At 46.6% G+C, this 14,435-nt stretch overlaps 1 protein-coding gene across 7 annotated transcripts in view; it reads left to right on the forward strand.

Annotated features, from left to right (window-relative positions):
- DLG2 (discs large MAGUK scaffold protein 2) overlaps positions 1–14,435 on the forward strand; it is a 5,493,568-nt gene that overhangs the window by 4,262,495 nt on the left and 1,216,638 nt on the right. The window lies entirely within an intron of this gene.

The raw sequence follows: 14,435 nt of genomic DNA on the forward strand, positions 1-14,435 counted from the left end.
GCCGAGAAGTATATATCTGTTCCTTTCCAATTATGTGAGATACCTGCAAGGGAGGAGCACATGTCCTCAAGTAAAGGATACTAGGTCATTGGCCCCTAGGTGTATGATCAGAAATTCTGGCGGGTCTCTGTATGCGACCAGGTCTGCTAATGTTTCGTGGATTTCTGCCCATCGTAGGCCTCTGTAGCCCCACCATGAGGAAATGGTGTTCCTGAAAGGTGGCCTTTCTTTGGTCTCCTCTGCCCATCGACCCGTCCTGAAGATAAAAGAGTGGCTGACTATCCATGCTGGATGAGGGTGGCTGGCTATATTAGTTGCGGTCTGATGTATCTTTTGTAACAATCTGGTTTCCAGCCCCTATGTTTTTTAGTTGTTGGGGAGCTAAACCTCCTTGCCATGCTGAGGTGGCAGCACCTATTCTGAAGGAATGGGTGCCAAAACCCCTGGGGTCCCACCCCGCATTGTTGATTGCTTTCATCAGCGCCCCCTTGAATTGGTAGCGGCTTAGTGCAGAGGCGTCCTTATGGATCAAAAACCTCCCCCCAACCTTGGGTCTTTGTGCATAGTATAGGTTTGTAATACGTACCGGGCAATTTACTGCCTCATCGATGCAACAAATGTTGATGGTTCTTTTTGCCCCAGTTTTTGATTGTTGGATTTCGATGCTGATGCTCTCCTGTCTGACCCTGACTTCCATGACGCCCAGCCCGTTGGTGGCCTTGGTGCTGGAAGCAACGAGTTCCCCCACAAGGAAAGCCCCGAAGTATGCCAGGAAGAAAGCTGTTCTGAACAATAAGATCTCGTATGGATACCAGCATATGGCTTCCAGCTGGTTTGCAATTTGTACCAGTTTGTTGAAATCAAGGGGGCAGCGGGTGTCTACCTGGGGGCCCTCTATTCTGCCCCAGCCCTTCAATGCATAAGAAATGAGGACACTTTGGGTGGGGTCTGAATCACCCCGTATTTTTGAGAAATATGAGACTTCAACTAGGTGTCTTTTAGTCCAATCTCTCTTAAAGCATTGTTCATGTGCCCATTTTAAAAATATTTCGATGTCTTTAATCGTTATTAACTCTACATGTTTAATGCCTGTGGCTTTAAAAACTGTTTGTAAGCACTTACTGTACTGTGCTGCGGTGGTGCTTGCCAGTGCTTTCCCTGCCATCTCTGTGAGGAAGCCTAGGGAGGTGTTGGCAACCGTCTTTGAGGTGCCTGGTTCTAGTTGGACATCCCGGCCTTGGCTCTCTGGCACTTGCGTTGATGCCGTTATATTATTGGCACCCATTTTTGAGGTGCCTAGTTCATGTTGAGCATCCCGGTCTGGGCTCTCTGGCACTGGCGTTGATGCTGTTATTTTTGTTTTCCCATTATTTCCCAGCATTCTGCCGGTATTGGCGTCATCTGTTTCTGGGCGTGCATCGCTAGCTCCCGGAATCTTGGCCACTGAAAGCGAGATAAGGCATCTGCAATGTTATTATCTTCCCCAGCAATGTGCTTTGCTTTGACCACAATGTTTTCTTGTAATGTGACTGCTGTGATGGCTCGTAGGACTTTTAGCACTAAAGGGCATTTGGTAGACCTTCTGTTTTTGGAGCCTACTACTGCCATGTTGTCGCACCAGACCAAGAGTTCAGTGTTAGCAAGCCGCCTGCCCCAGATGTGTAATGTTAGCCAGATGGGAAATATTTCTAGGAGGGTGATGTTTTAGTCCACCTGCCTGTTGCTATGAGTTGGGCCAGTGTCCTGCCACCCACTCTGCATCTAGTATGACTCCAAACCCCTTGCTCCCGACTGCAGTGCGGTGAAAAAGACCCTTTTTGTCCATGTATTCAAAGGCGTTCGCCAAAGTGAGGTCCCATTGACATTTTTGGGGAAATTCCTCCAAATTTCCAGATCTTGTTTCACCTCTGCGCCTAGTCAGATGTGTAGGTGGGGTTTGGTAAATGATTTGATTTTTAGTTCCAGGCTTCTGGAAAATACCCTGCCTTGAGGGATTATTCTGGCAGCGAAGTTGAGACTGCCTGCTAATGATTGAAATTCTTTAACTGTGCCTTTGTCTTTTGTTATCAGGGCTTGTATCTTCTCCAAGAGTTCTGCGATATTTTTTTCGGGATCCTGCATAGTCCTTGTGCAGAGTCAATTTCAATGCTCAGCAAAATTATGTTGGTGGCTAGTTTGGTCATTTTTTCTTTTGCTAGAGGTATGCCCCAGTGTGCGGCCACTCCTTCTAATTTTGCCAGGGCCCCATTGCATTCTTTTGATTTTGCTGGGCCCATTACCATAAAATCATCTAGGTAGGGTACTACTTTGGTTCCTGGTCTCTGTTTTTGGAAAGACCATTGAAAAAAGGAGCTGAATTGCTCGAATAGGGCGCAGGATACTGCACACCCCATTGGGAGGCATCTGTCTACATAGAATTTGTTGTTAAAAGTAAAACCTAACCATTGCTGGGAGTCTGGGTGGACTGGCAATAGTCTGAAAGTGGATTCAATGTCTAGTTTGGCCATCATGGCGTTCCTGCCACATTCCTGTATGAGTCTTACTGCCTCCTGGAAGTGTGTGTAGGATACTGCGGATTCCGTGTGTGGAATGCCGTCGTTCAGGGATTGGCCTTTGTGATAGGATAAGTGGTGGATTAGTCTAATTTTTCCAGGCTGTTTTTTGGGGAACAGGCCTAGTGGTGATATTATGTACTCTTTGAGGGGCATGTGGTCCCAGGCTCCAGCGATCCTGCCTAAAAGCAGTTCTCTCTTGATTTTGCTTTCCACTATTTGGGGGTTGTCCCTGACTGACTTTAGGTTCAGTGGGATGTTCTGTGACCCTGTGCCCTGAAATGGGATGACAAAGCCCTTGGAGAAACCCTGCCAGATTGTCTTGCTGGTTTCTCTGTCTGGGTAGTTCAATAGCGCATGCCTAAAATTGTTTGGGTTGATCAGCGTTCTGCCTGGTGCCAAATCTGGGGTTGAAAAGGCGTGGTTGGCACTAGTCTTTTGGGTTTTTGGCTGGCAGTTTGGTGCAGTTGCTTGCTGCATGATCACCGTTGCAGTTTGTGTAAATGTGTTTGTACCAGTATTCTTTACCCCAGGTGCGTTGTTTTTTTCCATAATTCCTGCATGGAGTGTTGGCTTTTGAACTGTGATTTTTGTTATGCCTTTGGGTATTAGACTTAGCCGCCCATGGCTGGGTTTTACGAAAGGGCTGTTTCCCCTTTTTATGATTCTCATTATCGTTATTTCTGGGACCTGTGTTTTTGGTATTTTTGGAGGGGTTCTGTGAGGCCTCTTCCTCCACTGGGGGCTCAGCATTTAACATGTACAAATAATTTTGGACCTCGTCCCATTCTGTGGCTGGCCTCTCTGGCATGCTTCTCCTAAATCTGATGTCATATGCTAGCCAGGTCTTCCTTTTCTGAGCGACTTTCACCTCTCTTATTTTATCCATGTAGGCCCATATTTTTCTGCCATCATGAGGACATTTCTCCTCGTAGATTGTTGCCAAGATGGCGAAAGCTTGAAGCCAGTTGTCCCAGTTCTGTTCTACCTGGGCGTTGCTGTTTGCTTGTAATAATTGCTATTTACATTTATACAATTGAAAAGCCCCAGGTTGCTGTTTCCCGTGCTGGGAAAATGTCTAGTGTTGTCATAAATAAATTCGATTTAGTTCAGCAAAATAAATGCTTGTAGATGTATAAAATGCATGTTAGTCTGCCAAAAAGCCCTCTCTGGTGCTGTTTCTGACGTTCTTTAGCCTTAAAATTGGTGGTTTCCCAGGCCGGGCTTTCCCCCCGGTTCTTGTGCTTACTTTGTGCAAGATTCTCTGTAAATAGATGGGCAGCGCGTGTCCCGCGTCTGTCGGGGGAGCGGCTGACTGCGGATGTTTACTTTTTCCTACTCACGTAGGAAAACAAAGTTTCTAATGTGCTGTTCGGCACCCGGTGTGGGGCTTACCTTGAAATAGACGTATACTAGACGACGCAGCCTACACCGAGCCACGCTGCAGGCTTTCCTCCGCTCTGCTCAGGTAAATGGATTCTTGTTTCTTTTGCGATTCTACCCGGGAGATTTTGTTTGCTTATTCGCTCGCTCGTCGTGTTGAGTTGAACAGAGCAATGTTCAAATGAAAAAGACGCAGTGAAATGCAACAAACTTTTGAGAGTTTGGGCTAAAGAAGCAAAGGTTTGGAAGGCACTGAGTAAACAGTGCACCTCCTGTGTGTTTGGGTCCCCGTTCAGGGTCCACAAACTGTTTGTGTTTTCTCAGAGCATGTTGCTCTGTATTTATAAGACCCAGAGGAGCCCTGGGTTTTTGATATGTAAGTAGTGGGGCCTGTTGTGTTTCAGCCTCCGGCCGGATAGCTGACTATCTGGCCCCCCCCGGGGGGGCAGGTCTTTGAACCTGATCCCTGCCTGCCTGTTGGTTTCCTTAGGTGCTTAGCACCTTGCTGCATGAAGGAAGGGTGAGGTGATTGCTCACACTTCACCCTTCCTCAGCATTGCGTTGCCCAGACTGCGTGTCTCTTCGACTTGGGGGGACGAGAGGAGCAGAGAGGGGGAGAGGTTCAACTGCCCCTCTACAGGCCTGCTGATGGTAACAGCAGTTACCCTGCCTCACTTTGTGCGGCACTGCAGCATTACCCAGAATGTGCTGCCCCATGACTCCCATGTCTTCCACTCCTCCCAATGTCCCCCCCACTCTCATGAAGGACGAGTCACTGCACACGTTCCACTACAGCTCGCTCCAGGGCACTCCCTTGTCTTGCTTCAAAGGTACCTTACCCAAAGGACATCTCCTCACTGAATGGCAGCTCCCAAGCCCCCCACTTAACCTCCCTGCACTAGCGTTCTCAACCTCTACACTCACACTTTATAAATACCAACTGATCCACTCACACACGGCAATTGGCTCACCCACCAACATACAGGGGTGTTGCTAGGTCTGGAAAAGATCAGGGGCTAAGCTAATGTCGGGCATGGCGGGACTCGGGTCTAGCTAGCCTTTTGGTTCTAGCCCCTGAGCTTCTATCAGGGCTACAACCAAAAGACCAGGGGCTATAGCCCCCTCAGTCCCAGACATCACGCAACAGAATGCTGCAACTTTACCATCATCTTGCAAATCGCAGTCGCCCTCACACAAACACCTCGAGGCTTTAGACAGAGGACCGCTAGAAGCCGATCCACACCCAGAGCTCAAAGGACTTCCGGTCGGCAAGCATCCACACAACAGCAAAGTTAGCTGCACGTTCACGCTCTTCCCATTAACCTCAACAACGCCTCTCTCTTCCGGATCCACTGGACCAGAGTACCTGGATGTCAGGCAAATTGCACTAATGCTTGCTATGGATCCCAATAAAATAACACAGCATACCAATTAATAATGAATATTTGTCACAAAGTCAGCTTTTGTGCTATGGATAGTTTTCAACATTTTGCATTGGTTACTGGTATTATGTCCTGCACTGTTATTGCAATTTTAATACAGGGAACACAGAAAGCAATAATTGGCTATTTTATTCTACCTAGTACTGCCACACAGGTGCTGCCTAAATGTTGTGATTGTAGGCTTCCTGTGAAATTCTTCTCGCCACATTGCTTAACATGTATGATTTAGCATTTCCTGTATTATGCCTATTTTTGATGATACCAGTGCAAGTCAGTTGTTTCTTTCTCTTAGGGTTATTGCAAAGTAACATGTTTGCTGGCAAATTGGCATTTAAGAACTCAGTTACAGCGGCAGGGTCCATCCATTGTGGTGCCAGTCACTGTACAGCTAGGATGGGCCGTGTGAAGGAAGCCAGAGTCTGTTACAGGAGTAGGGTGCATGTTATGATATGAAATGACAGTTTATTTATATAGCGCCCATACACAATGTGTTTCAAAGCGCATCAAGGCAAGGGAGGGAACAAGGGAAAATACAATGACATTCTTACAGACCATGAACAGTAAGGATGTGAAATTAACTATTGTACTCAGCCTGACGGCAGTGCAATAGCTAAGACATAGATAAGGAAGGGAGGGGGAGAGTGGGAAGGAAATGGAAACAGACAGGCGACTACCGTACTTAGCCTGACAACATTTCCGGTAGAGCCAGAGAAAAACAAAAGGTGAGAGAGAGGGGTCCAGAAAGGGAGGGGAGAAACAAAGCAAGTGACTATGGTACTAGGCCTGATGACATTTCAGATAGTGCTGTGGGTGTGGGGGAGGAAAAAAAACAAGTAAGGGGAGGAGACAGACAAGTTTGCTATCATACTAGGTCCAGGGACAATTCTGATAGTGTAAGTGCATAGAAGAAAGTAAGGGCAGGAGGGGTGGAGATAGGAAAAGGGAGAAAGAGAGAGGAGGAGAGAACAGAGAGTAAGCAGTCAAAAAGAGTAGAGAAACAAGAGGGGAGAGCAAATACAATTGCAGAAGTCAGTAGTAACACATCATTTTGCAAGCCAGGATACAAGATGAAGATGGGAACAACATGATTCAGGGCCACCATGAGTACAAGATGAAAAGGAAGTCCAGCCTGAGAGTTGAGAAAGTGTGACGCACCGTGAATCAATGAAGTCCATAAAAGTCAAATCCAGCATTGGCCACAAGACGGTGATGGCGAAGCCAGAATGTATCAGGACAGACTCCTGCAGAAGTAGGCTGGAGGGGCAGGAGGGTAAAAGAATCAAGCAACACACACAACACCTGTGTGCGAGAAGGGTGGGGGGCACAAGGGAACATTCTGTGGGGACCAGAGGGGGTGGGGATGGTCTGTGGGGACAGAGGGAGTAAACACATGTTGGTGCATGCCTACCTGCTGTCTGAGCAGGGGGTCGGGCCCTGTTCCGCCTGGTCCAAACAGGTCCAAACAGGAATTGCCCTTTTCTTCGTCAGCCCTTTGCTTCAGACGCTCAGCGAGAGACGCCCTTGATCTAAGAGTTAAGAGCAGGAAGGAAGAGGCAGGAAGAGGCAGGGCTAAGAAGTTGGGCAGGGCTTAGGCCAGGTGACCTAGATCCACTTGCATCTGCTCCCCATCTGCAAAGGAAAAGAGGCTGGAGGGCTCCTTAAGTAGGGAAAAATAGCAGCAACCAGGAAGGCACCAGGTAGGCGGGCTTGCTAAGTGGGGAAAAAGAGCAGCAACCTGGAAGGCACCAGGTGGGCGGGGCTTAGGCCAGGTGACCTAGATCCACTTGACCTGCTCTCCATCTGCAAAGGAAAAGAGGCTGGAGAACTCCTTAAGTAGGGAAAAAGAGTGGCAACCTGGAAGGTGCCAGGTGGGCGGGGCTTAGGCCAGCTAACCTAGATCCACTTGCATCCATTGTGATGCCAGTCACTGTAGCTCTAGGATGGCCCATGTGAAGGAACTCAGTTTCTGTTGCAGGGGCAGGCTCCATCAATTGTGGTGGTAGTCACTGTAGATCTAGGATGGCTCTTGTGAAGGAAGCCAGTCAGTCGCAGGGGCAGGATGCATCCAATGTGGTGCTAGTCACTGTAGATCTATGCTGGCCTGTGTGAAGGAAGCCAGAGTCAGTTGCAGGGGCAGGGCGCAAACATTGTGGTGCGAGTCACTGTACATCTAGAATGGCCCTTATGAAGGAAGTCTGTTTATGTTGCAGGGGCAGGGTGCATCCTTTGTTGGGCCCGTCACTGTCAATTTAGGATAGCCCTTGTGAAGGAAGCCAGAGCCTATTTCAGGGGCAGGATGCATCCAATGTGGTGGCTGTCACTGTAGATCTAGGATGGCCCATGTGAAGGAAGCCAGAGTCTGTTGCAGAGGCAGGGATCATTCATCGTGGTGCCAGCCACTGTAGATCTAGCTGGCTCTTGTGAAGGAAGATAGAGTCTGTTGCAGAGGCAGGTATATTGTGGTGCCAGTCACTGCAGCTCTAGAATCGGTCCTTGTGAAGGAAATCAGAGTCATCTTCTTCTTGAACCGTTGCAACAGGTGCTCATCTTTGCAGTATGTCAGATTTAAGGTCATGTGACTCATATGGCATTAAAGCAGCATGCAATGATGTGTTTGCTAGCAAATTACTGACTTATCGCACTACTGAGAGAACAATTGGCCTTTTGGGTAATGTAGTCTAGTGCTAGGTTTTGTGCTGAATGGACCTCAGTAGGACACCAAGCCACAAAAGCTTGCTTAAAGAGTTTTCTTTTTAAAGTGTTCCTGAATATTAGACAGTGTGAGAAACCTAAGGGTATTCTCCCACGTAGACCCAGAGAATCCTCTATTCAGGTGGGCAGGGGAAGTTCATCGATTTCGGGTCCGACCCTGGGGGTGGATGAGTGAGGGAGGATCACATGGGTAGGGAGTCTAGGGTTGTAATAATGGGAATACCCCAGGTGAGACACAGTACCACACCAGGATAATGGGCAAGGAGGAAGAAGTCCCTGAAGCCTTTATGGGATATGCAGGCTCCATTGTCAGACAACTACCCACGGCTGATCTGTGTTTAATATATCCAAAGTATACTTAATTCTAGTGCAGCCCTTATTTTATGATATGATATGATATGATATGATATGGCATTTATAACGTGCCAATAGACAAGTGTTATATATGTTTAATTGCCATGCATTGTGCTAAAAGATGTCTTGGCTTTTCTATTTCATATTTACACAACCTGCATCAGCGTTCCTCATGGGGCGTTTTATTCCATGCTCCCAATCTAGATAATGTAGGTAGCAATTCTAAATGTAATAATAAGATAAAATGTCTTACTTTGCTATCTCTAATGCATTTCAGATAACTAAATGGTTCCTTAGAAGGGAAAGCCTGAAATACATATTTCTTAAAAAGATTCTTAGAGGATAACCAAACAAAGTTGTTATCCCTATCCCTCGTACAGGCATTGTATTTAATTTCTCTCGTGGCAAAAGTAATATTATTAGATGTGTTCACCTCAAAACCAATATAATCTAAGAAAGGTCAAATCTCCTTCATCCATACACCAATAGAGGAGTTGGAGGAGCCTTCCTTAATAAGATGTTTAAAATGACTGTACATTGAATCAAGATTATTTTGCTCCAATCGCATTTCAATTAAAAAACGGCACAGATTTTAAAGTGCTAAGTGCTGTAAGACCACGTTCACAGCGTGTTGCTTCGACTGGCGTATATTTGGGCAGGCCCAAAGCTCATCTCCACATCTTTTCTTCCAGAGCTAAGAGCCAACGTGTTTCCTTATCTGTATAGATTTCCAGATCATAGAGTATCTCTCTTATAATAATTAATAGTTTATCATTTATATAGTTTTACAAAGGTAGCGGGCGCCCCTCTCTCGCAAGAACAGACATGATAACCTGTTCAGTGGTTATTAACCACTTGAGAGTTCGCAGCCACTGCTTTTACTCACTATGCCTTTCACAGATGGGAAATATCCATTTGCATATCAGTCTTTGTCCTGCCCAGGGGCAGTCCAGCACCGAAATACAATGGCAATTCCAATCTGAACGAGAGTACCACCAGCAACCCCATACACGTGTTTCACCCTTGTTGGGGATCATCAGTGAGGTGAAGCTAATGCCTCTCTAAGCACAGTGAGAGGGAGACCACGTCTGGTTGCCCCCAGGAGACCTAGGGTTACCAATCCCAGGTTCCTTAACAAATAGTTTTACAAAGGTAGCGGGCGCCCCTCTCTCGCAAGAACAGACATGATAACCTGTTCAGTGGTTATTAACCACTTGAGAGTTCGCAGCCACTGCTTTTACTCACTATGCCTTTCACAGATGGGAAATATCCATTTGCATATCAGTCTTTGTCCTGCCCAGGGGCAGTCCAGCACCGAAATACAATGGCAATTCCAATCTGAACGAGAGTACCACCAGCAACCCCATACACGTGTTTCACCCTTGTTGGGGATCATCAGTGAGGTGAAGCTAATGCCTCTCTAAGCACAGTGAGAGGGAGACCACGTCTGGTTGCCCCCAGGAGACCTAGGGTTACCAATCCCAGGTTCCTTAACAAATAGTTTTACAAAGGTAGCGGGCGCCCCTCTCTCGCAAGAACAGACATGATAACCTGTTCAGTGGTTATTAACCACTTGAGAGTTCGCAGCCACTGCTTTTACTCACTATGCCTTTCACAGATGGGAAATATCCATTTGCATATCAGTCTTTGTCCTGCCCAGGGGCAGTCCAGCACCGAAATACAATGGCAATTCCAATCTGAACGAGAGTACCACCAGCAACCCCATACACGTGTTTCACCCTTGTTGGGGATCATCAGTGAGGTGAAGCTAATGCCTCTCTAAGCACAGTGAGAGGGAGACCACGTCTGGTTGCCCCCAGGAGACCTAGGGTTACCAATCCCAGGTTCCTTAACAAATAGTTTTACAAAGGTAGCGGGCGCCCCTCTCTCGCAAGAACAGACATGATAACCTGTTCAGTGGTTATTAACCACTTGAGAGTTCGCAGCCACTGCTTTTACTCACTATGCCTTTCACAGATGGGAAATATCCATTTGCATATCAGTCTTTGTCCTGCCCAGGGGCAGTCCAGCACCGAAATACAATGGCAATTCCAATCTGAACGAGAGTACCACCAGCAACCCCATACACGTGTTTCACCCTTGTTGGGGATCATCAGTGAGGTGAAGCTAATGCCTCTCTAAGCACAGTGAGAGGGAGACCACGTCTGGTTGCCCCCAGGAGACCTAGGGTTACCAATCCCAGGTTCCTTAACAAATAGTTTTACAAAGGTAGCGGGCGCCCCTCTCTCGCAAGAACAGACATGATAACCTGTTCAGTGGTTATTAACACGTGTATGGGGTTGCTGGTGGTACTCTCGTTCAGATTGGAATTGCCATTGTATTTCGGTGCTGGACTGCCCCTGGGCAGGACAAAGACTGATATGCAAATGGATATTTCCCATCTGTGAAAGGCACAGTGAGTAAAAGCAGTGGCTGCGAACTCTCAAGTGGTTAATAACCACCGAACAGGTTATCATGTCTGTTCTTGCGAGAGAGGGGCGCCCGCTACCTTTGTTAAACTATTTGTTAAGGAACCTGGGATTGGTAACCCTAGGTCTCCTGGGGGCAACCAGACGTGGTCTCCCTCTCACTGTGCTTAGAGAGGCATCAGCTTCACCTCACTGATGATCCCCAACAAGGGTGAAACACGTGTATGGGGTTGCTGGTGGTACTCTCGTTCAGATTGGAATTGCCATTGTATTTCGGTGCTGGACTGCCCCTGGGCAGGACAAAGACTGATATGCAAATGGATATTTCCCATCTGTGAAAGGCACAGTGAGTAAAAGCAGTGGCTGCGAACTCTCAAGTGGTTAATAACCACCGAACAGGTTATCATGTCTGTTCTTGCGAGAGAGGGGCGCCCGCTACCTTTGTTAAACTATTTGTTAAGGAACCTGGGATTGGTAACCCTAGGTCTCCTGGGGGCAACCAGACGTGGTCTCCCTCTCACTGTGCTTAGAGAGGCATCAGCTTCACCTCACTGATGATCCCCAACAAGGGTGAAACACGTGTATGGGGTTGCTGGTGGTACTCTCGTTCAGATTGGAATTGCCATTGTATTTCGGTGCTGGACTGCCCCTGGGCAGGACAAAGACTGATATGCAAATGGATATTTCCCATCTGTGAAAGGCACAGTGAGTAAAATCAGTGGCTGCGAACTCTCAAGTGGTTAATAACCACCGAACAGGTTATCATGTCTGTTCTTGCGAGAGAGGGGCGCCCGCTACCTTTGTTAAACTATTTGTTAAGGAACCTGGGATTGGTAACCCTAGGTCTCCTGGGGACAACCAGACGTGGTCTCCCTCTCACTGTGCTTAGAGAGGCATCAGCTTCACCTCACTGATGATCCCCAACAAGGGTGAAACACGTGTATGGGGTTGCTGGTGGTACTCTCGTTCAGATTGGAATTGCCATTGTATTTCGGTGCTGGACTGCCCCTGGGCAGGACAAAGACTGATATGCAAATGGATATTTCCCATCTGTGAAAGGCACAGTGAGTAAAAGCAGTGGCTGCGAACTCTCAAGTGGTTAATAACCACCGAACAGGTTATCATGTCTGTTCTTGCGAGAGAGGGGCGCCCGCTACCTTTGTTAAACTATTTGTTAAGGAACCTGGGATTGGTAACCCTAGGTCTCCTGGGGGCAACCAGACGTGGTCTCCCTCTCACTGTGCTTAGAGAGGCATCAGCTTCACCTCACTGATGATCCCCAACAAGGGTGAAACACGTGTATGGGGTTGCTGGTGGTACTCTCGTTCAGATTGGAATTGCCATTGTATTTCGGTGCTGGACTGCCCCTGGGCAGGACAAAGACTGATATGCAAATGGATATTTCCCATCTGTGAAAGGCACAGTGAGTAAAAGCAGTGGCTGCGAACTCTCAAGTGGTTAATAACCACCGAACAGGTTATCATGTCTGTTCTTGCGAGAGAGGGGCGCCCGCTACCTTTGTTAAACTATTTGTTAAGGAACCTGGGATTGGTAACCCTAGGTCTCCTGGGGGCAACCAGACGTGGTCTCCCTCTCACTGTGCTTAGAGAGGCATCAGCTTCACCTCACTGATGATCCCCAACAAGGGTGAAACACGTGTATGGGGTTGCTGGTGGTACTCTCGTTCAGATTGGAATTGCCATTGTATTTCGGTGCTGGACTGCCCCTGGGCAGGACAAAGACTGATATGCAAATGGATATTTCCCATCTGTGAAAGGCACAGTGAGTAAAAGCAGTGGCTGCGAACTCTCAAGTGGTTAATAACCACCGAACAGGTTATCATGTCTGTTCTTGCGAGAGAGGGGCGCCCGCTACCTTTGTTAAACTATCATTTATATAGCGCTGCTAACCCTCAGGTATCTGAGCGCTGCTTATCATTACCCATGGTGTGTGGTGCTCATTCATCGACCTCGGTAGGATGAAAGGAGGAGTGTGGCAATTCCAGGATCGCAACCTGCGTAGGCAGATTCTGCATGGATGTCAAAGGGAGCACTCTACTCGCTGTGATATCTGACCGGTTAATTGCTTGCATTGTCCATTTTCAGTAATCCTTCAACTGAAAAACCTCATTTATGTTTTATATAATTTCTAGTGGCATTACATTTTTTAAGGGTCTTATTTGTAACTGAGTGACCCAACTTCTCACCAGTATCTGTGTGGAAGAAGGGAATGCCAAGGTATACATATTTCAGGACACAAAAAAAGTCTGTTTTTTTCAAAAAGTGGTGGACATAAAGCCCAGTTTAGTTTCATGTATGTACAGCACAAACATTATTTTAGAGTACTCTTATTTTGACTTAGTCAAACACAATTCTAATTGTGCACTTTATTCAAATGAGTGAACGGCTTAACTCAGAAGCACAGATATCATCACATCATTATCGCATTATTACAATACGAATTTAGAAGGAAGAAATTGCCCATTAAGGGACATACCATTATTTGTAAGGAGACACAGGACAACGTGACACACACACATAAAATGTAATGATAATAGTTAGACTGACCACAGAGTGTTTTGGGAAAATACAAAATAGACACAATACATTTTGGAGTGGTTAATGCAGGGACACAACACTGCGTTTTGGAGAACTTGAATTTACTGCCTTCCTCAGGACAGGGAACCAAGTATTTCCAGGATTCCCTGCAACTCAATTTAAGATGTGAGTACTATGGATGGGTCTGAATGATTTTATTTTTAACACATTATTTAAAAAGTATTTTCAAAAGCATATGGAATCATTCTTCTGAAAAAGAAGTCAATCTTTGTGTAAGTGGAAAGTTTCTGCTATGTACACCTCGCAGCCAGTAGAGGTAAAGTACAACTGAGGAGCAGAATTGCTGCATCAGTCGGTGATGTATTTTGATAGAAGATTGGCCTTTTTCTATGGGAGATGGCACCATAATAGGGCTTCCACTAAGAGCAACTTAAATTAGTGGTCAGATTAGTTTGAGTGGAATAAATGAGCCTGTGTGGAGATTGCGCGAAACGGTGTCCGGGTCGCTCTACAGTGCAACTTCCGCTGCAAGAACAAAATGTATATATCTGTCAACTACCTCAATACATTGTTGGTCTATTTTCCAATCATATTTATTCTTCTTGCGCTTGTTATTTTAGAAAATCATTATGTTTTCCCGTGGTTGATTTTCAAGCCATTTCCGGAGGAGTATCTTTCTAGTGCCAAAAGGAATGTTGCGAGCCCAGTGGACTTTTATCTAGGAGTATCGTATCATTTGCATAGGTTAACCAAGTTTCATGCTGTGAACCTATGCAGGGGGAAAGTTATGGCAATCTAACATTTGTTCATTTAGATTTGCTACACAGAGGTTGTAAAGGAGGGGGCGATAGCACAGCCTTATTTTAATCCATGATTTGTGGCTATGCTGTCGCTTAGATCACCATCCTGATCTGTGCACATTTTAACTGCTGTATTAGTATACACCTCTTTTAAAAGGTGGAGAATATTCCCAGGTTAAGACACCAACTCTCCAGTTTCCACCAC

Source organism: Ambystoma mexicanum, chromosome 7q, assembly GCF_040938575.1.
Source record: "Ambystoma mexicanum isolate Mex_15411 chromosome 7q, UKY_AmexF1_1, whole genome shotgun sequence".
NCBI lineage: Eukaryota > Metazoa > Chordata > Amphibia > Caudata > Ambystomatidae > Ambystoma > Ambystoma mexicanum.